Source organism: Caretta caretta, chromosome 5 (genome assembly GCF_965140235.1).
Source record: "Caretta caretta isolate rCarCar2 chromosome 5, rCarCar1.hap1, whole genome shotgun sequence".
Classification (NCBI taxonomy): domain Eukaryota; kingdom Metazoa; phylum Chordata; order Testudines; family Cheloniidae; genus Caretta; species Caretta caretta.
In genome coordinates, this window is record NC_134210.1 from 81,415,424 (window position 1) to 81,441,097 (window position 25,674).

At 42.1% G+C, this 25,674-nt stretch overlaps 1 protein-coding gene across 5 annotated transcripts in view; it reads right to left on the reverse strand.

The window, feature by feature from the left end:
• MARCHF3 (membrane associated ring-CH-type finger 3) overlaps nt 1–25,674 on the reverse strand; it is a 98,266-nt gene that overhangs the window by 43,681 nt on the left and 28,911 nt on the right. The window contains exon 2 of one of the 5 annotated variants that reach the window (XM_048850989.2): nt 21,837–21,936. The exons of the other annotated variants lie outside the window; for them this stretch is intronic. The gene's annotated coding sequence lies outside the window, so the exon portion shown is untranslated. The remainder of the gene's footprint in view (nt 1–21,836; nt 21,937–25,674) is intronic. 5 annotated transcript variants of the gene reach the window in all.

Consider the following 25,674-nt stretch of genomic DNA (forward strand, 5'->3'; position numbering starts at 1 on the left):
AAATTCTTGGATGCTGCTGAAATGCCCAATAAGCATGCTAATTAAGTTATCAGGTATGTAATGTGAACAAGTGCCCACTGGGAACTGAACTGATATTACCTGTCTCATCTAACATAATTACTGACAGAACCATCTGATGATGATAGCCTTTGTTTACTGATGACCTGGATTGAATTAGCAAAACTACAGTGGAAAGCACCATATTCCAGTATAAGTTTACCAAACCATTTAGTTCCCCATGGAATCTTATTATATTTTGTTCTAAGGAAAACTGAAATCTATAATTCTTTAGAGAAGAAAGTGTGTAAGTTGCAAGAGTCCAAAGGGGAAAAAATCCTGAAAGTGGGAAATATCTTCTGGTCAATTTCTTGTGCCCCTATAGGCAGGTTACTACATCTATTGTTTATCAGGTGACAGTTGACTGCAATTCCAGGTTAAAAGGTAATTCCTGGGTAAAATGGGCACTTTCTTATAGCCCTACTGGTCTAACCCCATGTTTGCTTTGGATTTATTAACAAACACCTAAAATATCCAGTCACATAACAAAACTTGAGTCATAACACGGCGACTTTGTAATCTTCACTTAAGGGTGCAGATAGCTTGAGAGAAAACTACTGTAAATCAGAGGTGAGCAAACTGGCCAGCCGGCCACATCCGGCCCCCAGGACTCTCCTACCCGGCCCCTGAGCTCCTGGCCCGGGAGTGCCCCCAGCCCCTCCCCTGCTGTTCCCCCTCTCCCATAGCCTAAGCTCACTGTGCCACCGGTGCAATGCTCTGGGTGGCAGGGCTGCAGAGCTGCGGCCTGACCCAGTGCTCTGTGCTGCGTGGTGGCGTGGCTGGTTCCAGCTGGGTGGCACGGCTGCCTGTCCTGGTGCTCTGGGAGGTGCAGCTTAGCGCCGCCAGCCACCAGTGCTCGAGGCAGCACAGTAAGAGGTCAGGGGCAGGGGTGTGGACAGGGGTCGGGGCAGTAAGCGGGAGCAAAACAGGGGGGTTGAATGGGGCCCCGGGGTGGGGGTCGTCAGGAAGGAGAGGGGGGGTTGGATGGGGCGTCGGGGGCAGTCAGGGGAGGGGGTTCCAGGGGCGGTCAGGGAGGGGTGGATGGGGCAAGGGTCCCGTGGTGCCGTCAGAGGACAGGGAACAGAGGGGGTTGGATGGGGCAGGAGTCCCGTGGGGGCCATCAGGGGCGAGAAGTGGGGGGGGTGGTCGGATAGGAGGCAGGGGTGGGGGCCAGGTCATGCCTGGCTGTTTAGGGAGGCACAGCCTCCCCAAACCAGCCCTCCATACAATTTTGGAAACCCAATGTGGCCCTCAGGCCAAAAAGTTTGCTCACCTCTGTTGTACGTCAATGAAAGTTATCTGGATATAACCACCACTCTCTGAAACTTCTTACAGAGAAACTGGAAGGACTGCAAGTTTCCTTGCAGCTGATGTCTCACCATAGTTGTCGCTATTTTAGTCCTAGACTTGGATATAATACCAAATGAGCCATTTTCACTTTCCACCCCCGCCACCCCACTCCACTTTCATGCCCTCAATATCGAAACCATTCAACTACCTTAATGTCGTATAACTTGCTGGATGTTCACACGGAGGAGACTGTGATATCAGGCATCAGAGAAATAGCCAAATGTCTTAATTCTACACACATTACAATTTAAAAACGAATACCACCTAAAGGACTGCAGCCAGCAATTACATCCACTTCTTCTTAAAAGCAGGATTAGTGTACCTCTGTAACACAGCATAATAACAGAGTGACAGCTGCTATGTAAGTGAGGGCAGCTTCAAGACCCTAATTATTGATGTGTTCCTCCCACCCTATTGAAGACACCAGTTATTCAGGTTTTAGCAAAGACTAAATGGTAGATCACTTCTTATAAGGAAAAATACCCCTGTGGCTGAGGAGGGGTCCTGTACTAACAAAACTGCTGCATGAGATGGGGATAGGATCCGTCCCTATCAGCAATCTATTCTGTAGATCTGTATATACGGACTATGTAGTCCCAATACAAATGCTCCTCAAATAGTTTTTTTTAAAAAAACATCAATTTATCTACAAACTTATGTGAGAAACTGTGATTACCTATCCATGCTATAGAAAAGAATGGCAGATAGCAGTATTCTGTTTAAGAATATTTACCTAGGTAATTTTAGAAACAGCACTCTCGAAGAGTGTTCTCCAGAAAGCTCCATCTGCACCTGGATTATTTATTTTGCTATACTGATATAAGAGCTCTAAGTGGCACAGTTCCTAAAAGCTGCTTTATCGGTCACAACATCCAAGGGGACAGTGGCACTTTAATGTTGCGTTGGTTTGAAAACAATATGACCACTCTGAATATTGGGAGCCTTAAGATGTGCCATGTACACTTACTAAATCTGGACATAAACACTAAGGCCTGGTCTACGTTAGAAATTTAGGTTAGTTTAACTTCGTGGTCAGGGGCATTGGCCTGCTAAACCCAGAGTTGTGAGTTCAATCCTTGAGGTGGCAATTTAGGGTTCTGGGCCAAAAATTGGGGAGTGGTCCTGCTTTGAGCAGGGGGTTAGACTAGATGACCTCCTGAGGTCCCTTCCAACCCTGATATTCTATGAACTCTAAGGTGGCTTACCTACACCAGTGAGAGAACCCCTCCCGCCAGCAGCCATAGTGTCGACACGGAGGGGCTATTGTGGTGCAGCTGTGCTGCTGTAGCATTTTAGGTGCAGACATGCCTGAACTATTTCTACCTTTATTTCACAACATTTTGTAGATAAATTAATTTGACCATTTCACGAACAGCCTAAGGCTGGTAAATAAACAACCAACACTGATCTTGTGCCATTGTTGTGATTTAAAAACAAATACTTCAGAAAACCAATACCTTCCCCCTGAGCTACTTATGAGAACAGCGATCTTCCAGTTTTCAACTAACCAGGGCTTCTAATGCATCTAGTCATAGGAAAACACTGCTCTCCAATATCTTAATGTGACAAAGATAGGATATGCTTGTTTTGTTTGTCACAATTGGCAAACCTACCCCTAAACTACAAAACCCATAATCTTTATCTGTCAATTGTAGCTGCTAGTGCAGCATTATGAATGAGGAAGAATACTTAGTCCTTACACTGTGGCTTACCTTTTCAAAGCATGGTACCAACATTAATAATAACAGAATGAAATTATGGGCCAGGTCCTGGTGTAAATCAATGTAGGTTTATTGACTTCAGTGGAGCTGCATGGACTTACACTAGCTGGAGACCTGGCCGTAAACACGTATCTTCTGATTAAAATAAGATTAACATTTCAGAGAAGACTCATAATTAAGCCAAGGCAAAGTGAACTCTCACTCTGGGCTAATGCTCTGCTGAAATGATACAGGCTATTGCAGCGGAAACCTCATCCTCTCATTTGTCTCTCCTGAGGTAAGTATTCAACTAGACTTGGAATTAGGGCACTGGAGATCTGTTCTGATGATGAAGTAGGAAGAAAAATGTATCTTGCATTTTAAGTGAAAACTAAACTGAAGCTTCTGCGTTAACACACCCTCCTCCACTTTGCTAATGACAGTTTAGAGGAAGAATTTCAGCATGTTCACTCTGTCATAACTGATGAACATTGAAGATCTTCATTCAGGCTTTGTGCAAAGGTTATCCAAATACAACGTTCTCCATGTCTGAGTGTGCAACTTTACACCCCAAATGAGAGATGCCAAAACTCAGAACCACACATCTGTTTTTAAGAATCCTACTCCAAGTATACTGGATAAATGTTGGGGATTTTTTTAAATGTCAGTACAAAGGGCAAACAACTGCAGTTACTATTAAAAATAAAAAAAGCCCTGCATCTATCATCACTGCTAGTATCTCAGTCTTGTCTGTGCCCAGACCTTATCCCAGGCAGCTGCTCCTCTCCTCCTTCCCCTCCCCCTGCCCCCAATCATGAGTTCCTGCAGCACTGCCCATCAAGGCATGTGATTCTTTATTGCCAAAGCACTAGCTGTAAATGTTGCCCCTCCACAGGAGCCTGTCTGGAGGAAATGCTGAAGACAGCCATAACAAGAGCAGCAGTTACCACTCAATGCTTCATCCTGATCACAAGATAAAGTTTAAAATGCAGGATATAATCCCATCGCAAGTGTGATATGGTGATTTTTTCCCCTATATTTATTTATAAACTGCCAACAGTAGAGTATTTTGTTTGAATTGCTTGTAATATAAAACCAGCTTTTTCACTGCAATAACTTCAAGTACCTTGTTTTCATTTCAGAAGAAATACGTTGGGCTATTAAGGTCTCAAAGCAATTGCATTAGTCCTCTGGCCAACCTAGGTGGGGCTTGCGTGTCGGTAGGCACAAACTTGTGTCACTGCTGATGACAACAGAAAAACCAATCAATCAAACAAAAACACACCAGCCACTTTCACTTGTTTTTCCATCATAGTATTTCCATGCAGACCACACTTGCAATATTTATTTTATGGATTTATTTCCTATTTTGTATTAAGTGTACCTATCACAGTTGTTCTGAAGTGTGGGTAGCATTACACTTTACAACAGAACACGGGCAAAGGCAATGGTCAGATTTATCAAAAGGGATCCCTCCCTCCGACTCCATGGGAGGAATTTCTCTGGGTTGCTGCTTTCTCCAGCATCAAGCGTTTAAAGGCTGGGTCAAACAGCTTCAGTGCCATAACAGATATGGCAAATTCCTGCAACCCCGTTGGGAGATCTTACTGTGTTAAATGTATGTATCAATGTAAACCAGGGATTATATGTAATCCCATGGGGAAGGTGACCACAGCTCCTCCAGGAACTAAGAACAGTGAGGGGAGTGATCAGGCAAATTCTCTCTGACTGTAACACCTCTGGAGAAGGACCACCACCTGGAGAGGCTCACATATACTAGTTCAAACTGGATTTTCCAGAGACCAACAGACAAAGACAAGGACTCAACTCAGATAAATAGCATGGTTTAAAACAACTCAGGGCCTTCTTTCTGATCCAGCAAATGGACAGGACTATCTGTCAAAGGGAGGCCCCAATCCTCCCTGAGAAAGATTGGAAGGACTTTGGCCTGCTTAGGCCCATAAGACCGTTGGAAGCTTTTAGCATGCACCTAGGAACTTTTATTGTTTTTAATACATTTTCTCTGTCATGCTTTTACCTTAAGAATAAATGCGCTTGCTTCTAAGGTGGTAACTTGTGACTGCTGGCAATTACAGCTATTCATAGCCTTTGATGAGAAAACAGAGAGCAGATGCTGTTTAGGCAGTCTGAGTTGCTGCAGATATTTCAGTGTAAGCAGGGAACTGTACCTCCTGGAAAAACCCTGGTCATGAGGGAGAGAGACTCACATCTCCACCCAAGAAAGGTTATGGCTGAGGAGCTTGGAACCTAAAGGAAGTGCCCTCTAAGGACCACAGAGGGAATACAGATACAGTTGCCTGGAACTGTGACAGACATCTCTGCCCTTCCCTCTCTCAGGAAGTCGGAGGGAGGGACGGAGATGACTGCTCTTTGCTGCTGCTATTTTCCTAAACTGTCCCTTTCTAAAAGCCAGGCTTAGAACTAACACTTGAATATTGAGCTCTATAAGGCCCTTCAGGCATCCATCCGAACCTGTAGAGATTTATCACTTGGCCTAGCCCATTTCCCTAACCTCCTGGCAATTGCCAGCCCTGTACGGATTGGTTGTAGGCCTATCTCACATTCTCCCAATCCAAAATCCTGTTGCACTGAATGAGTCAACTTTCAGACTAATATCCGTAGCCAAGACGGTTACGAAAAAACTGTTCTGTTCTCAGAATCCAGCAGTACAGTGGAACAACAAAATCTGGATGCAAGTACTCCAAATGCCCAGCATTTCCTCACCTGATAGGCATTGGAAGATACAGTACAAAGAGATCCATTCCCCTGCAGGGATCAAATAATGGGCACTTTCTGCCTGCTCCTTTTACCTCGCGTGTGCCTTTTTCTCTGATGGTCAGTCATCTGAGACTCTCACTCCCACAGATCAGTGAAACAGCAGTCCTGAGAGAAAGCAACATCTTTCATAAGCTGATCTCAGCTGAGGTGTGCCTGACTTGTGACACTGTTAGATGACTCCAACAGTACTGTATTGACACAGTTCACTCCTGCAGGCTACTTGGTAGATCACAAGCACAGGGAGAGAAGTGGACTAGTCATGTTGTTTGCCTCAGATACAGAAGAGCCCCGACTTTGAAAATGAACTCAGTCAAATTCAGTCATCTGATGTGCAGTTCCATAGACAGAACCAATGTGGGACTCCTAGTGGTATGTAGGCTGCTAGCTTCCTATCAGGAAGGAGGTTGGGGAATTTTACAATAAGTTCCCAAAACACACACACACACACACACAAATGAAACATTTACAAAATTTTTGTTTTTAAATGGTATATTCTGAATGAAACAAAACATTTTTTTCCACACTTTTTCATTAGATGTAGAGCTAATAATATTTAATCTACCCAGACTGCCTTCATCCAACGTCAGGTCCAAGTTCCTCCCAATGCGAGGGGCCCCATCCTATTTCACTGAAAAGATTACCAAACCCAAGATTCTCTCATCATCTCAGAGAACTGCACCTGAACAGAACATGGCAACCATGCCATCTCCTTGACAGTTTGGCCCAGTTTGGCCCTCAGAAAAAAATCTGAGGGAAGTCTGTGCCGCCCTATGTGAGGCTAAAGTGGCCATGGGGCCATCTTCAAAGCTCTTTGAGGGTATGGGAGTCATCCAGTCCGAGAGCAGAAACAGTGCCATGTTTCTTAGCTGACCAATTACATAAGCCAAGAGTGAGTTGGGGGAAAATAGCTTGTGAACATTCCGTAAACTGAAATATGTTTGCAAAAGTAATTCATAGCATTATTTTGAAAAGTTAGAGGAGGAAGGTGATATGTGGTACCAAGATTACTGCTATTGTGGCTGACTTCTATTGTGTACATACATGACTAAGAGGCCCCCTTTTTGGTGGCAAAGTTGGTGGATCACTTCAACCTTAGCAGGGAACAGGAAATAATGGAGAAAGAAAAGGAATCAAAGACAAAAACCTAGACATATACATTTCACAAGGCAAATGTTCTTAAACCAAGTATTTTTTGATTCTCCTTTGGTAGTATCAGTCATGATGATTAATCAGTATTAACTCTAGTATGAGTGGCTTCTTCCAGTTTAGTTTGTCACGAGAAAGAGTTAAAGCTAAACCAAAAAAGCCAATTTTACACTATAATAATGTTCTCAAGGGGTTAAAACTTATAACTATATTGGAATAACTGGTAACTCTGCTATGTAGACAAACCCACAGTAAAAAAAAAAAAAAAAAGTACATTTAGAATGTTTCTCTGTTAGGCCCTGATCACGCAGTGATCTCTGCACAGGTGTCCATACAGTGCTCATTGTAGGATCAGTGCCACAGTCTCGAATTCATTTCAGCAAGTATTACAAAAATTTTCTTTTCCATTCTAAAGTGCCACTACTTCAGCAATGGTCAGGATCTGAAATGAACCATCAGCTGCAGTAGCTCCAAATCTCAATCTCATTAGAAAAGGCCGATATTAGATGCAGACTTAACAGTACAATATATACAGAATGGCCTTTGAAACTAATCAAAAAGGGGATTTTCTTGCATGTCATCCCTATCACAATCTTTGAACAAATTACAGCATTGGTTTCATGCCTGTAATTTTCAGAAGTACTTTCCAACTGGTGTATGAGAGAGAGAATTTGGTAGACAAATATCCTATCTAATTTTAGCTCTCTTGCTCTCTGCTATATGTTTGTATACGTTCAGATTTGGTCTGACTTTTGAAGAGATGGAATTTTTGTTTGGCAGGACAAGGTACATCATTAATTATATGTATACGTAGAAAGTTCACTATAAACAGGGGAGAAGCGTAGAAAGGGCACTGAACTTCTGGAGTCAGAAGGGTTGGGTTCTATTCCTAGCTCTGCTACTCATCTTGTGTAACCTTGGGCAGTTCACTTCACTTTTATGCCTCTGTTTCTTCTTCCTCTGTCTGTTTAGATTTCTTGCTCCAAAAAAGTTTATATTCTCAGTTTGGTGCCTCCTAGATGCTACAGTAATACAAATAATGAAGTAGCTGGGTTTCTTATGGATTTAATGGATGAGTTTTAGGATCAGCACATTTATTTTGTGCTGCGTTTGCACATATTTGGCGCTGAATTCTGCTACTGCTCTGTGATGGAACTTTCACTACGGTACGTGGGAGTTCCACATGCAGACTGACTAGACATTTTCTTGCTATGCAGAAATATTTGCCATTTGTGTTCATTGGCTAACTAGTGTAAATTAGCAGCCTTTTAAAATCAGAAAATAGATAAGAGAAAGATGGGGAGGCGTTTTTTATGGAGCCAAAGTGTCTTTGCTTCATTTCCCCAAACCCTGCTTAGAATTTCTAATAACTAGAAGTGCAAGTGGAAAATTTCTGAAATAAAGCTAGGATTTTTGGTCACACTAAAGAGGCATGTACTTTGCTTCTGTTTTTGTTTTGAAGAAGATGGGTTATTGGAAAAGGCAGGATAGTGTCACCTTCAGCCTCCTTGACTTATTGCTATATCTTATTCTTTCCCTTTGCAGCTGGAGGAATCAGTTGATGGTTATCATGGAAGAGGGGATGGTGACTGGTCTGATCACTTAGTTCTTGTTTTAACTTAGCCTTGTGATTCGAGTTGTTAAACTATTGCCTTGAAAAATGTTAGTATTGCACACATGGAAGTGCCTTCTGGTGGTTAGATCAGCCTTGGCCCTGCCACCAAACCTGCTGTATAACCTTCAGCTAGTCATTTAGCATCCTTGTATCTCAAGTTCTCCATCGATAAAATGAGGGTGATAATACTTACCTATTTCATGAGAAAGTTGCAAATCTAAACTAAATGGTTCACATTAATTCCTTGAAAACAAAGGTGTGGAGGGCAGGGAAATAGCAGCATCAAGTCTTTTCACTGAAACTCCACAGGTCTGAGATTTTGCAGTTTTAGGGGATACAGGTTACCACTCGCCACTAAACTGCCCTCTTCTACCAGTATGGAAAAAGCCATGTAAATAACACTGTCATCACCTTGAATTGTGCCCCTCGGTGTAAAAAACATTCCCTCAGCTGTGTTTCAAGCCAGTCACAGAGACCTGTGCTGTCATGGAGAGTTAAGACAGGAGTTAGAGGGAGAACCCATCCTCTGCCTTTCTGTCGTCCCCCCGCCCCACCTTCCCAGGCAACAGTATAAACACAGACAGTGTACACGCCTCAAGTTCCCAGAGAATGCTCATGTCCTTCTATATCTGTGATAGCCTTTTGAGGCCATATTCTTGACCATTCTATACATGGGAGGGAAGGCTAATTTCCCTACTCATTTCTGCAGTATAATAAATAGGAAATACTACCAGTTTATGGTCCCCCTCCACAGTTCCCCCCTCCCCCCATATAGGGTATGATTTGGCCCTAATTCTAGGAAGGAAAAAAAAACATTTTGGAGTCTTTGGATAAAAAATGCTACGTAAATACAATGCATTCTGTTTGGCTATTCCAACATGTTTGTGATTTGAGAGTGTAGATACAAGAGTTAACTTATCTGAGTTACTTCTCCTGTATTGCCTTCCTTTAGTACCTGGTGGGGAGTACTAGCTTCACTCTCTCACTTGTTGGTGAGAGTTGTAAGCTACTGTCATTAATAAGAGCTATTTATATTTAGAGGTGAAATCTGTCAGTGGCTTAAGCCCTGACTACAGTGTCGATGCCCACTAGGTAGTTTTTCTTTGACTTTTTTTATTCTTACAACCTGCTTTTTTAACAAAAATTTAGCCATATGTATGTATTTATCAGGAATAGTATTTGACCTGTTTACATCAATCAGTATTTATTTAGGCTTTTCCACAAAGGCTGCAATTAACAAAAGTATTATTTTTATTTTTTAAATAATTGCATCCAAGACACGTTACAATAAAAATACAATACGAAGTGCAAGACTTACATGATGCCAAAGTCTATTTCAAGTTGAAGGGAATCTGGTAGCTCAGCGTTACCTACTGCAACTGGACTGACCCACCAGTATTTAAGGTGAATAACACCTAAAAAGTAACTGCTTTTTAAAGCCCCCATAGTTGAGAAATCAATGTTACTGTAAACCAGTAGGGTGACTGAGCAGAAACAAGACCCAGCAACAAGCAGTGAGATGCATTCAGCAGCATGGCTGCTACTCTAACACCAAGAAAGGTAACATAAGCAAAAAGAGGAACAAACAAAAGTTTCCCAGCCTGGTGATCAATCCAGCACTCAGAAGGTAGGCAGGGACCTCCGCCTTCCCCAAGCATACATCTCATCTCGTCTCCCCAAGCAACTCTTCTTATAGCCCACCCCATGTGCACAGATGGTTGGGGGGAATGGGAAGGGGAAATGCAAGGTGCCAGGCATTTGTTCCACTCATTTAAGATAGTCTGAGCTGATATTATATTCTGACATTACTACTGTAAATGGTCACTGCTGGCTCAATGGTCAAAACTGAGCTGCTTATTCTGTCCTGCGTGCTCCGCCCCCCACCCCCTTTTTTCAGTCCCCATAGACATCACCACCTTCTTCCCTGTCACTCAAGCTCATAATCTGGGTGTTATTCTGACTCTCCTTCCTTTCTCTGTACAGTGAGACAGTCTCAATCTTGCTGCTGCTTCATACTCCTTGTCGCTAAGATCAGCCTCTCCACCCACCCAACTTAAGTTTCCATCCAGGCCTTCATCATCATGTTGCATTTCAACCACTGCAACCTCCTCCTCTCTGCACTTTAAAAAAAAAAAAAAAAGCCATTTTGCTCCACTTATACCCATTCAAAACTCTGCCACAATGATTTGCATTCCTGGTTCGTTGCTTCTACTGCATCACCCCTTCTTTGCATACCTCGACTCAGTCCCCCTTCTGTTATGTATCACACACAAACGATCTTTCTTAACTTTTAAGACCCTTCTGTGGCCTATCCCCACCCTTACCTCTTACATGGTATTCAGGCATCAACCCCCACATCCACTCTCCCTATGATACCAGCCTTCATTTTCCATTTGCCAAAATTGTGCAGAAATGTTTGTGGGAATTTTCCTGTGCTGCTCATAAGGATGAGCTCCCTGTAAAAATCCACAAAATCACCACATTGCCTTCCTTCAAATCCCTCTTTACAATGCATTTCTGCCATGATACCTAGAAAATGCCTACAATAGGCATTTGGAGTAAAACCTCTGCTCCACTGAAGTCAATGGGAGGTGTGCCATTGATTTCCATGGGACCAGGATTTCACTGCCAGTGTTGTGTGACCACTTATGCTGATCTGAATCAGCTCATTGTTACCTTTTTCTCCCCTGTTTATGTACTGTAGTCTCTTGTCTCTAGTCTGCTTTGGATGGTAAAAGGAAGGGACTGTCTCGTTGTGTTATGTTTATATGGTACTTAGCACAACAGCCGTGGATGCTTTAGAAATAATACTAATAATTCTGAAATTAGAGTTTAAGCAACTAAACTTGGCTGCTATGTACTAGCTCGCAACTAGATGAATCCAGTAAACTTTTCAGAGTGGTAACCGAGTTAGTCTGTATCAGTAAAAACAACGAGGAGTCCTTGTGGCACTTGTTTTTACCAGTAAACTTTGTTTGTCTTCATTTGGTTGTCATACTATTTTGTGTTAAAATATTTAAAGCTTTTTTAAAATCTGCCGTGCACATGTATTTACTATGTTGCAAAACTTATGAACCCCTTTTCAAATTTACTTTAAATCTGTGAGCTAAACTCAAACTCTGCCACAGGGTCCATGTTCCAATCTTGAGGCAGATATTTGTTTTTTGAAAATGCAGTCTGTATGGTGGGGGAGTGGCAAGATTGGCTACCACATCTCCATAAAAGGTAAGGCCTGCAATAAGAATTCAGCTAACACTTTGGCTGATCATGTAAGAGACTAAATAAAATCTAGCTCTGTGTTCCTTTGCTGTACTGACTGCAATAATTTCAATAGTACTTAAACAACAGTGAAGAGTGCTTTAGAGATGGTTAAAACCGATAGCAAAAACTTGTTTTTAATCAATAAAGTAATCCGGTGCCTCTTAAAGACTAGAACACACCAACCTGGGTCTCCATCCACTATAGTGAAAAACGCCTCCCAAAGAATGCAGAGTACCTTTAAAAAGAATTGAAGTCAGTGCGCCCAATCCTGCTGTCATGGACGTTAATGGGAGTTTTTACTTTCCTTTCTAAGGGGGTAAATGCGGGGTAAGTAGGAGCTGAGAATGCTTGGCTCTTCCCAAGAAGCAATCAGCACTGCCAGAGGATGGGGCCATCTTGCCGAAGAAGGATCAATTCGTTTTCTTTACTTCTACAGTAACTTCTGCATGGTTACTCTGCCATGATTGTTGCATAGTAAGCAACACAACACTGAGTGTTTCTGGAACCTTCGACAGACGTTTGGACATTAGTTTTGGTGGCAATTATGTTTGAGAGTGGTGGGGGAGGGAGGAGTCTGACTTAAGGGATAAATTCCTACTGCCAGGTTAAAAATCTCAGCTGCATGGTCCACTTCAACTACGCTCTTCCTATAGGTACTAAGATTACAGTAGAGAATTTTGCCCAGATTACCTAAAAACCAGCACCAATTTGATCTCCATTAATGTGGAAACAGTACTTCTTCCTTCCCTCCCCCACACAAGACACAGTGGCAGTGACAACAGCTGGTTACTCAAACAGCCTGGCATACAGGAAGTCAGCATTTACTACATCAATATTTCTACATTTGATAACAATAAAAAGGAACTTTATTATTGCTTCAGACACACATCCGCAAGATTAAAAAAGAACTGCATGTTCTCAAAATACAGTGGGGAGTTAGTCATAGGGTTTCTAAGAAGGCTGATAAAGCTTAAATTTAATAAAACAAAAGATAGACATAAAATTGTCCTTAATGGTCCATTCTTCAGCATCCAGGCCAACATTTCCAAAGGTGGATACCAAAAGCTAGGCATTTAAATATCTAACAAATGGAACAATCATCAGAGGCATTGACTACCCACAGCTCTCTTCTTTCATTGGACTGTGCAACTGCTTTTCAAGGATTCTTCAAATAATTTGTCTTCTGAGAAATTAAAATGACAATAGCTGCTCTACGTGTGCATCATTTTCTAAATTCTCAGCCAAAGACATCTACATGAGACAGAATTACATGATAAATCTCTTGGTGGGAATGTAACCGTATTGAAACGATCATGAAGGAGGAAGCCAAAGAGATTTGCCATAGACCTGACTTTACATGCTGACCCTTTGAGGAACCTCTTAACTAGTTTGCCCAGGTAATCACACTCTGGTAAAAAGAAGTTGCTGAGACCGAGGTTTACACTGGTGCAGTCAATGCAGCAAAGATTCTCCACATTGAGATTTCCATTTGTCTTCTGGTCTGGTTCAGATGAATAAATCCCCCTTGGATAGGGGGAGAGAGAGGACTTTTCTTGGAAAAGGCCATGAGGTGACTTTATCAAGGTCTAAAGGTGCCTACACAGGAAGAAGCGATCTGATTTTAGGAGGCCCTTTAATCTAGCAAATAATGTCCTAACAAATCCCATGGCTGGAAGCTGAAGATAGAAAAATTCAAATTAGAAATCAGATGCATATTTTTAACAGTGAAAGTAAACACAGATTCCTAAGGGATGTGTAAGATTCTCCATCACTTGAAGTTTTTAAATGAAGATGAGATTGCTTTCTAAAAAGATCTGCTCTAGTTCAATCACAAGATACTGGGCTTGAAATTGTTCATTTACGTAGCAGGGAAAAATAATTCCCTCCACTGCAGGAATCATTAGGTGAAATTCTATGGCCTCTTTTCTGCAGTCAGTCAAACTAGCTGATCAGTGTAATTCCTTTTGGCTTAAAATATCTGAACTTTCCAGTGAAAACAAAACTTTGAGTGGACTAAACCGGCACCTTTGGCACTAGATTTTAGCACAGATTACTCAAAACTTGGAAAAGTGAAACATCAATCGTTTTCCAGAAAAAATGTTTTGGTAAAGATGCTCTGGAAAAATGTGTGAAAGAAAGAGACTGTGAGGTCAGCAATTCAGGAACAAGATTTCAAATCTCAGTGCTGAATGTTTTATTGTGACTTGATCTATTAATAGAACAGCAGATACAAGAAAAGGGTTTGTTACCCTAACCCTTTTTAAATTGATAAAATATTTAAGGACAAACCCTAGAGTTGGTGGTTTGCCTGGCTTGTTACCTGCTTAGTTATCTTTAGGATTTTATAACTGTATATACAAACATACAATATAAAATTAAAATCTGACTGTAAGGAAAACTGATATACAGCATGATGATTTTTTGTCCACAAATTATATAAAAAAAAGTTTCAATGCTAGAATTCAGAGTCCAACACAATTCACTCAAATGAAAGACATAAATTTTGAATGTTCTCTTAGCATGTTCTTTTTCGAACACATTCTGCTGTACCAGCAAAACCAGAGTATTGCATAATATAGTGGAGACTATAATACAAGAACACTCAAGCATCCAGGCTATATTGGGAACATCTCAGGAGAAGTGCTGCACCCTACTTACGTAACAAAAATAAAAACAATTTGCATGCAGCTGTATTTGCTATAAATGGCTTCTTTGAAAAACATGCAGGTGATCTACTTTGCACTTTCCAGAGAATTTTGTTTGCAACATAGTTTGCTGAGAGCCACACCTGGATAAAGGCCCTTTGGGGGCACTGCTTTTTTAATTAATGGGTTCCAAAGTGTATGGGCAAAGCTCTGAACAGTTAGACTTAATTTTGTGAAAAGCCAAAATACCAAATATCCAGTGGATTGTCTGAAAGAAAAAAAAAAAAACAACCACCCTGAGGAGGAGGAGGAGGAGAAGTAGTGCGTGTGTGTGCACGCACGCGCATGTGCACGTGTGGTTGTGTTTATATTAGAGCAGTGTGAAAACAAGGACCTCGTTACATGAAAATTTTTCCACAAAATTTCTCCATTTTGTTTTGTGTGATTTCACACTTCTGATATTTCACTCTTCCATTTTAGGGCTGTGGATATCTTTCACCACTAATCATGTTTAAGCACAAATAGTGCTACTTGTACAACTCCAAGCTGACGTGAAACAACAGCTCTCTGACTTTTCTCTCTTTGTTGTCCCCCCGTTGGACGTTATCTGCTCTCAGTGGACTTTTATCATCTGGTGAGAGGGAGAGAAGGAAGAAGACATCTGGTTTGGTTTGCTACATTCATCTGGCCTTCTTGGGTGGATGGCAGGCCCCTCAGGAGTCTTTGGGGACATATCTCCTCCAGTCCTTCCACACAGCTCTGAGAAACAAGTCAAAGTGGCTGCTCTTGATCCTCCTCGACGCATAGAATAGGCTTAGCTACTGTGGAATAGATTTAGCCTCTGTGGGCTCCTACAGAAATACCAGGTGACAAAAGACAATTCAAAATTGGAAAATGCACCTTGAAAAGCTGAATTTAAATTTGTTGCGGACATTCATAAAAACAAAATGTTACATGTCCAAATTGTTTGTTTTTTCTGTGAATTCAGTTTAATGTGTTTCCATACAAACTCTGTGAACTAAAAAATCTAGGATAGTGAGGCTTTTTCCACAACCTGGAGTGTGTGTGTGTGAGACAAACACAGTGCTTTAAAAAGGATTCCTTTGCTGCTATATAGACTGGGAAAGTCAATGCAGTTTGTGACCCTAAGAGCATCCTTATGCCAGAATATATGGGGCTCCCTAATATCTTAGTAATGACTTTCAGCTGGCCTGACCACTCAGTGGACCCCAACTCACTACGATTATTATCTGTATCTAAAAGGTGTCATTTAATGTGCCATTGGAAAACTAGTAACTCATTTGATCATTATCAATTATGCAGATGTGCTGAAATTATAACTAACATGTATTTTAGGTATGTCAGGGGGAGTTAATAAACAGGTTTTCTCCACACAAAGGAAAAAGGCTACCACCTCAAACCAGGTGTGACCAAATTCAAGCGGCTATTCATCTGTATTGGGGTTGTAGGAAGAGATAAAAATCACCAGTGAGGAAGAAGACAGCATGAAATCTACACCAGGGCAGCCTGGCCTCCACACCCAGCAGGGAAAAGGAACTTCATCGGGGGATACATTTCAGAAGGATACATTTCAAAGGTTTACAGGACCATAAAGACAGCAGGAGAGAACCCCTAGGTTATCCTTCACGTGAGGAGACATAGAAAACTAACATCTTGGACTTCATGGGGATCCTGACTAAAAGTTAGTCAGCCAGGGCTGGAAAAGGAAGATTGGTAAGGAAAACTACCTTGAACAAAGACTATAGCTTGTTCAATTAGATTCTAGCTATTAGAAAGCATGCTTTTTACTTTTGTTTGTTTGTACCCCTTTCTATTTTTATCCTGTATACTTAAACTCACTTAAAACCTCTTAGTTAAACAAACATATATTTAACAATATTGTTTAAATAAAAAGTAAAACAACCCAGTGTTTTGATGGAGCTGAAGTGTTTGTTAAAGCCAGTCAAGATAGTAAGCTCCTGCTTCTGTCTTTTTTTTAAGGAGCAGTGAACTTACTATCTTCTGTGAATGTACAGTGATAGGGACTATGCATTGCACAGAGAACCCTGCGGAGCCCAGTGGCTGGAGTTAATGGTTTTTTACCTGCTAGGCAAGGTTTGGGCTGGGACAGCCCTGGCAAGGCAGATGTCAGGCTGATGTATCAGGGAGTTGTCACACAGCTGCAGCAATGTTCCCACTGAGAAGGGTACCATAGTGTCTTACAGGTCTGGGTATCCTTAGCAGCTTGTCACACACTGTAATGGAGATTTTAATCTGTGTGGTGAGACAGGTTTTAACCCCTTCCTGGCTTTGGTGAGATGAGATCCTCTGGGCACAATCAGCTCTAACCTAGTGCAACCTAGGGGTATGTCTATACTACAGTTGGGTGTGAGCCTCCCAGCCTGGGTAGATGGATGTGTGTAAGCAGGGCTTGCACTAGCATGCTAAAAATAGCTGTTTGAACATTCCAGCTCAGGCTGGAGCTTGGTTTCTCATGTCCCCCGACCCCTTACACTTCAGAGCCCAAGATCCAGCTGAGCTGGAACATCCACACTGTTATTTTTAGCGTACTAGTTTGAGCTCCACTAGTGCAAGTCTGTCTCCCAGGACTGGGAGACTCACTCCCATGAAGTGAGCTGTAGCTCACGAAAGCTCATGCTCAAATAAATTGGTTAGTCTCTAAGGTACCACAAGTACTCCTTTTCTTTTCACTCCCAGCTGCAACACAGACATGCCTGGAGTGACCCGCTGCACCTGGACAAGAGCGGTGCCTTTAAAAGAAAGGATGCCAGCACAGTAATGGTGGCATCAGAGGGATGCAGCGTTAGCTCACAGGGCTCTCTGAACCCACAGAACATAAACTGCTGCCTACCATGCCTAGAAAGCTGCTGCCGGACCCTCTGGATAAACAGAGGGATAATTATTCTAGTTTTCTTTTCCTCAGAGCTCAGGCTCAGCCTGGGCCCTTAGACTAACAAAGGGTTAGAAACCTCACCCTATCTCAGAGATGGTTGGCCTGTTGGCCTTGCAGGGTGACCTGTAAGACTGCTCAACCTTGCCTTTTTCACTTCGACTGTCATTAACCCACTGAAGGGGGGGGATGGGGATGAACTGCCTTCCTGACACTTGTAGTCTGGAGAGGGGCTGTCTATCTCCAGCTGACTCTATAGTAACCTCTGCTGTAGGAGGAACCTGGTGGGGACTGAGGAAGTGCCTATACCACCCCAATAGGGGCGTGCTAGAGGTAAACCCTATGACAATCTGCTAGAACAGAGGTTCCCAAACTTTTCACCACACCCCTTTGGGAGACCCGTGTCCCATGCCTGTGCTTGCCTTGGCACAAGGGAAGGGGGGGACCCAGACAGTGCTGAGCCTGTAGCCTGTTAGGAGGAAACCCTATGCAACCAGCACATGCTGGGGAGGACACCCATGCACTCTGCCTGAATCCCAACCACCTGGAGTGGCAACCTGTGTGTGGTGACACCCCACTCCCCCATACATGTAAGGTCCTTGCTAGTGCCGTGTTGACTCCCAGCACAGCCACGGCAGGGAGGGGCAAATGCAAGAGACAGAGAGGGAGGGGAGAAAGGGAGTGAGCTTTAGTGAGGCTGTGTGGCTCCCAGGGCAGCTGTCTGGAAACAGGATGGTGGCACAATGCCAGGTGTGCTCTGCAATGGCAATGGAGCCTGAGAGGGCAAGGGAGTAGAGACGCAAAACCAACCTCCACACACCTGTCCTGCACCCAGGCATGAGGGGGTGGGGCTGGGCACCCCAGGAAATCAGACCAGTACATAGTGCCCCCCCTCCCCACAAAGAAACAAGGAAAAAACTCCCAACCATTCAGATCCTTGTGCCCCCCCAACAACCCTGTCATGTCCCTCCCCCATGGGGATACATTGTTTGAAAACCCCTTTGCTAGAGCACATAGGCCACAGCTGTTTGGTATTTACCCACATGCCTTACATCACTAATATTTCTCAATCTTGTCTTCCCACTTGACATTCTGAATCCTACAGTTATTATAACTTGCAGTTTCTGTCCTACAAAGTCACTACATGCCCTTTCACAGTATGTTTCTAGTTTTGCCATGAAAACTTTTAATGAGACTTCCAACCTACTAATATTTTATATTTCACTTTCTGCTTCTCAGCAAAAGTTTCTTTTCTCCCAAATAACTTGGCAGATACTGTGTCACTAGCTTTCTCCTTTACGTCATCCTTTTTTTATTCCTGAAAAGTTTTAAAAGGACAACTGCACAGAGTCAATCGGTTGCTGTTCCTGAAACGCAGTCACATGCTTAGTCTTTGACAATTACTGTCATTCAGAGCTAATCAAGATCAGACCTTAGTCTGGATTTGACCTTTCCTGGCCTCAACCCACACTGTAGCCTCTTGTGTAGCCTGTCAAGCTAGTGGAGTAAAAAATGGTTTTGTGAGGCATTTGCAATGAGTATGTGAGCACATAATGCACAAAACTTTACTGCATGTAAACCTGTTTCCTCAAATGTCCTCAAACAGAACAAATTAGACAGCAGCCCAATCATAGGTTGTGCCTGACTCTTCCAAATAACTCTGGCTTTTTAAACAAAGTCTAATTACTGCCCAAACTACTCTACCATCTGACTACTTCTAACTCACAGGTGTTTTGTTTAATAGCTCAATACACTTAGTTATGAGGAGCTACAAAAAAGATCTGAATAGAGTAACAAAAATAAGTATACTCTTCTGAGCTGGAGCGTAATTCCCTTCAAAGCTAACACAAATGAACATGGGCATCCAGAAATGGCTACACTTAAGGTCTGTGCTGCAAGTATATGAGATCAAGGAAACACAGAAGTAAACTATAATTATTAATTGCATAAGTGTTTCAATTGTTTCTCATCTGTGTAGATTTTTCCTCCTGCTGGTGGAAAATCATCGAAGTGTTTTCAGCTGCCCACCATGTTATCCTGAAGGCCCCCCACTTCTGTATGCAAAGCCACCTTCACCCTGATAGCCATTAACACAGCAATTTTTCTTACCAGCTGAAAAGGGTTAGATATGAGATCTCCATTAAGACAAATGTTTTGTGGCATGGCTAGCAAGAGTGCTTTCGAGAATAGAAAGACAACTGCAGCATTCTCCACCCCAGAGAATAAGTGCACCCCTTACATTAAAGGACATAACGTCTTAATGTATTGTCTTTTCCAAAAGGAACTAAACAGTGCCTGTCCGACAGTGCTAGGTGTCCTGTACAGCAGTTAAAATATCAAATCAGACCAAATATATTACACACACAGCTGTCCACTCTCTCCAACACCCTAACAAGCACAATCCAGTGAAAATCAAGTCATTCAGTTTGAACAACTGACTAAAGAAATATCCCATATTACCTCAAAACTCCACTTTCCTCATGCCCTCAATCTCCTCAACTGCCCAGAAAAAAGCAGAGCTTGTTATTTTTGTTTAGTATTCTATACTGCAGCTGCAGCCAGAGTTCTCAGTTACAATCTGGGCCCATTATGGTGGATGCTGTATGTCACAAAGGTGAATGCCTGAGGGCTACAAACTCCTAATCATGAAAAAAAGTATATAATGTATTTAAAATTGTATGGTAGCTCTTCACTTTTTTTTTTTTTTTTTTTAAATCCCCAAGCCTTTCTGAGTGAGGCACCGCAAGCCACAACAAAGTGAATGGAAAAGACTTCTTTGCTACCTGGAGCATGTCCGCTATACAGGTTTGTCTACATAAATTTCACTGGTTGCTAAATTAATGTACAAATTAGTTTATGGATTGGGACTGCAGGCTTCACTTGCTTCCCCTTCTCCTTTTTTGCTTTAAATCTAGCAGCTGAGCCAGCACACATGCTGGTAACTTAAATGAAATATACCACTGCATGACCTAGATGCCAAGCTGTGAAGTGTATATTCCAGCAACAGAATGGATCTGTGTTAAGCTGTTATTTTGTTGGATCCATTGTGACTGTCTCAGAGGCTACAGCATTTCCACTGTGTTAAGGAAGAGCTTTGTTTTCATAAATCTTTATTCTTGGACTAAACAATCTTACATACAAAAAAGCAAGAGCATAAAGACCTGCTTAACTTATTCTCTCATGGGCCCAAGATTGACTTGGGGCAGAGAAGGCATCAGGAAGTTGGCTTCAGCTCCCTGACTTTGAGGGCAGATCTGTGCTGGCCCCAATAAGACAACAGCTAAGGGACTACTCTAACTTCTGCCACTAGAACAGACCACATGCCAGTGGAGATTAGTGGTTCTCCCCTCCCACAATGTGTCCTCAAGCTGTGCCAGCTTTCCACCAATAGGCGAGAGTTCTGTGCCAGGGGAATTCCCTGTTGGCCACTTGCAGCCAGAGTCTCACACACACAAACATTCTTCAACAGCACATGAAAGGGAAAATACTTAAAATACAATAAGCATCAGGAAGGGACAGGATCTCAGTAGAATCTGGTCCCAGTCTTCTGTACAACCTTAAAATGAGTTTCCATGTGACCTTTTCCCAAAGATAAATATGAAACTACAGATGTTAGAACAGTGATCTCAGGTGCTCATTAATAGAAACCACAACACCCTGTGTCCCATCTTACAAGGTAGGCTGAGTTACCTGCTCGATGGGAGGCTCCCACATCTCAGTGGCAAAGGAAGTGATGGTAGAAATTCAATATATGGAGCTCCTCTTTCCAAGTCACTACTGACTCAATACTCTTGCATAGCACTAGGAGGCAAGGTGCTGCCTGAGGTCTTGGCTACGGATGGACAACGATCAGGGAATTTTACATAAAAGAGTAGGGGTGTGAACCCTGGTGTTGTGCCCAACCTTCAGTTTAGACAATTACTTTCACTTACCATACTTCCCCTGGAGCTAAAACTGGATATAGTATTCTTAATCATTTTCTATCCTAAACAGCTGAGTTCTGTTGCTGTGAGCTGTTAGACAGTTCTTGTGTTTCACTCAGTGGTGGCCGAATTTCAACAACAGGCAATTTGAACACTGCATTTTGTAAAGACTTTGGGGAGTTTGAAAAGGTGCTATATGAATGACATAGTGCTAAGAAAACAGGCATCCTTCCTTTACTTTTAGTGGGTGCCTATGCTATTCATTTCTTTGAGAGAGAAAGAATGGCAGATCTCCAATACGCTGTTGATACTTTTTTGGCTTGCTAATCATGCATGACGTTTTTATTTTTCTTCTTCTAACAGATCAATATTTAATGACTGGCAACACCTAATTCAAAGGGGCAGTGAGAACAGGAGTCAAATTGTTACCTCACTAATCAGCAGGTCAGGAACAGTGGAATGATATGGTACCTTTCCTTTCCAGTACGAAATATAGCTCTCACCATCAGGAGTATCTCACACAAACATTCTTCAACAGCACATGAAATGGAAAAATACTTAACATAGTACAAAGTATTTATATGACAACGATCAAGTCTTGAAAAAGGTTCCCAAATCCTCCATCCCTGAGAAGTAAATAAGCTAACCAGAGTTAAAAATAATCTGTGCTGCCATGACCACAACACGATCTCCCCTCCACCCCCATCTTTAACTTAAAGGAATAAAATCATGGCCTATTTGTAGTATGCTGTATTTAATTGCAACAGTGTAAATCAGCTTTCTATTTAATACTTATTCTTTTAACTTTCTTTCTTTCCCCTTCTGACTTCATTCCACTTTTCTTTTATGGTGTATAGTTCCCTGAGTTGTCGTCAGTGTGCTTACTGTTTCCTTCTCTCTATTTTCATACATTTTGTTCTCTCCTTCCTCCACTCTCTTCTTTCTTCTTTACTGTCTCTTTCAGTACCATAATATTCCATCGCTCCCCCAGCCCCAGCCTGCCGGACACACCATATGTACACTCCACACACAAGGGTTTTCAAATTGTGACATCTAATAACCAGAGGACTTAAATATACTACCCAAAAACTGATAGAAAAGATGCTTACAAACTAACTGACACAAGCTCTGTGGTGAGATGCCAAGTCTCCCTCCCACTCTCTAGCTATTGGAAAAGAGGAAGGTGCTGGATTTCCAACCAGAGAGAGATCTATGGGCTTGGTTTGGGAATTCCATCCTATCAGCCTCCACTTAGATTTCTGATCAAAAAAATTGATAAATTCCTTCTATCCAGCATAGCACTCTGGCTGTTGAAAGAGAGCATTTTCTCTCTCTCTGTCTCTATTCCAGCTTCAGAATCTTCTGGCTGCTTTAAGAGTAGGTGGACTGGTCTCCATTACTTCATCCTTCTCTAGGCCTCTATTTTTGAATCATCCTCCCCAGTGAATACTTCCAGTTCAGAGGAGTAGCCGTGTTAGTCTGTATCCACAAAAACAATGAGGAGTCCGGTGGCACCTTAAAGACTAACAGATTTATGTGGGCATAAGCTTTCGTGGGTAAAAATCCCTTTTTTTACCCACGAAAGCTTATACCCAAATAAATCTGTTAGTCTTTAAGGTGCAACCACCTCTTCACCTAACCCATCATGTGTGTGCCAGAGACTAATTAGTCTTTAAACTGGAATTCTAATTCAAGGATTTATAAGCAATACTATATTTCTGATTCTGTATGCAATTCAAAAGTTTCCATAACACTCTACTATTCTCTCTCGTACTGGTGGTGAATCATGTACTATGTGCTGAATACCCCTGCATAGAAAATACATTAGCACCCACCTAACTTTTATATTTTTGTTCAGGTCTCCTAAAATTTTGGCTAGTCAGCACCTGCTCCCTTTTGATGCTTCAGCATGCACCATGTTGGTGATAGGATAGGACAGGACAGGACCATAAAGCTGTTTTGAGGATCAGTTAAGTTACTCTTTTAAAAAAGATGCATTTTCCAAGTTTCTTTATTAGTTTACACCCAAAATACTGAAGAAAAACAACAGTATTTGAAAACTTGCCAAGTATTGTTCTTACTTGCCTGACTCCCTGTATGCTAGCTCCAGTGGGGACAACGGATTTGTTAATTTTGATCTATTTAATAGTGTGCCCATCTGGAGCTCATCTTGCACATGTGCTAAAAGGAAATAATAAAACCTACAAATTAGGACCAAAGTCCTAAATGTGAAATCCTCTCAAACTAGGACTTCCCATCCATCCAAGACAGCCTGGGGAAAGAGCAAATGTCTAAAAAATGTTTACCCAACATTTCCTTCCTTCAAGGAATAAGGTCTATAAAACCAACTATGAGACTGCAGACTATGGGAAGCTCTGAGACAGAACTCAGTCACTTGTGCAGGGGCACACCCCTCTTGCCAAACTTCCAGGGCTATGAAACCGTCCCTTCTAACAGACTAAATTCTTAATACGAGTGAACCAGTTTTATCTGTTTTCACTATAAAAAACAAGAGAGAAAGAACTTTATTATTCATTTAGCAGCTGAATAGCAACCCCTTTTCATGGGCAGGATGAGTTAGATCTGTGGCCCTAATAGTTGAAGAAAGGGAAACTTTTCCAGTAAGCATGCATATATTTTCCTATTTCTCAGCCCCATAAAGGTCCAAAGATCTTACAGCAGGATTCTATCAGCAGCACAGAACTAGAGAGAGAAAACAATTTTGCCTAATATATAATGTAAACTGAAAAATTCTTCATGTAAATAATTTCTGACTTGTTGTGGCATTAGCACGTGCAACATTGTGCTCCCAAAAACAATGGCTTGAGCATCAGCTCTGAAGTATTGTATTAAGGAAAAAAGAAAAGGAGTACTTGTGGCACCTTAGAGAGTAACCAATTTATTTGAGCATAAGCTTTCGTGAGCCACAGCTCACTTCATCGGATGCATACTGTGGAAAGTGTAGAAGATCTTTTTATATACACACAAAGCATGAAAAAATACCTCCCCCCACCCCACTCTCCTGCTGGTAATAGCTTATCTAAAGTGATCACTCTCCTTACAATGTGTATGATAATCAAGGTGGGCCATTTCCAGCACAAATCCAGGGTTTAACAAGAACGTCTGGGGGGGGGGGGTAGGAAAAAACAAGGGGAAATAGGCTTGAATAGAGACTGGGAGTGGCTAAGTCATTGTGCAAGGTAACCTAAGTTAATTGTATCAAATTTGCAAATGAATTCCAATTCAAACAGTTTCTTGCTGGAGTCTGGATTTGAAGTTTTGGTTTTTTTTGTAATATCACAACTTTCATGTCTGTAATCGCGTGACCAGAGAGATTGAAGTGTTCTCCGACTGGTTTATGAATGTTATAATTCTTGACATCTGATTTGTGTCCATTTATTCTTTTACGTGGAGACTGTCCAGTTTGACCAATGTACATGGCAGAGGGGCATTGCTGGCACATGATGGCATATATCACATTGGTGGATGTGCAGGTGAATGAGCCTCTGATAGTGTGGCTGATGTTATTAGGCCCTGTGATGGTGTCCCCTGAATAGATATGTGGGCACAGTTGGCAACGGGCTTTGTTGCAAGGATAGGTTCCTGGGTTAGTGGTTCTGTTGTGTGGTATGTGGTTGCTGGTGAGTATTTGCTTCAGGTTGGGGGGCTGTCTGTAGGCAAGGACTGGCCTGTCTCCCAAGATTTGTGAGAGTGTTGGGTCATCCTTCAGGATAGATTGTAGATCCCACATATCTATTCAGGGGACACCATCACAGGGCCTAATAACATCAGCCACACTATCAGAGGCTCATTCACCTGTACATCCACCAATGTGATATATGCCATCATGTGCCAGCAATGCCCCTCTGCCATGTACATTGGTCAAACTGGACAGTCTCTACATAAAAGAATAAATGGACACAAATCAGATGTCAAGAATTATAACATTCATAAACCAGTCGGAGAACACTTCAATCTCTCTGGTCACGCGATTACAGACATGAAAGTTGTGATATTACAAAAAAAAAAAAAAAAAACTTCAAATCCAGACTCCAGCAAGAAACTGTTGAATTGGAATTCATTTGCAAATTTGATACAATTAACTTAGGTTACCTTGCACAATGACTTAGCCACTCCCAGTCTCTATTCAAGCCTATTTCCCCTTGTTTTTTCCTAGCCCTACCCCCCCCCCCCCCCCCCCACAGACGTTCTTGTTAAACCCTGGATTTGTGCTGGAAATGGCCCACCTTGATTATCATACACATTG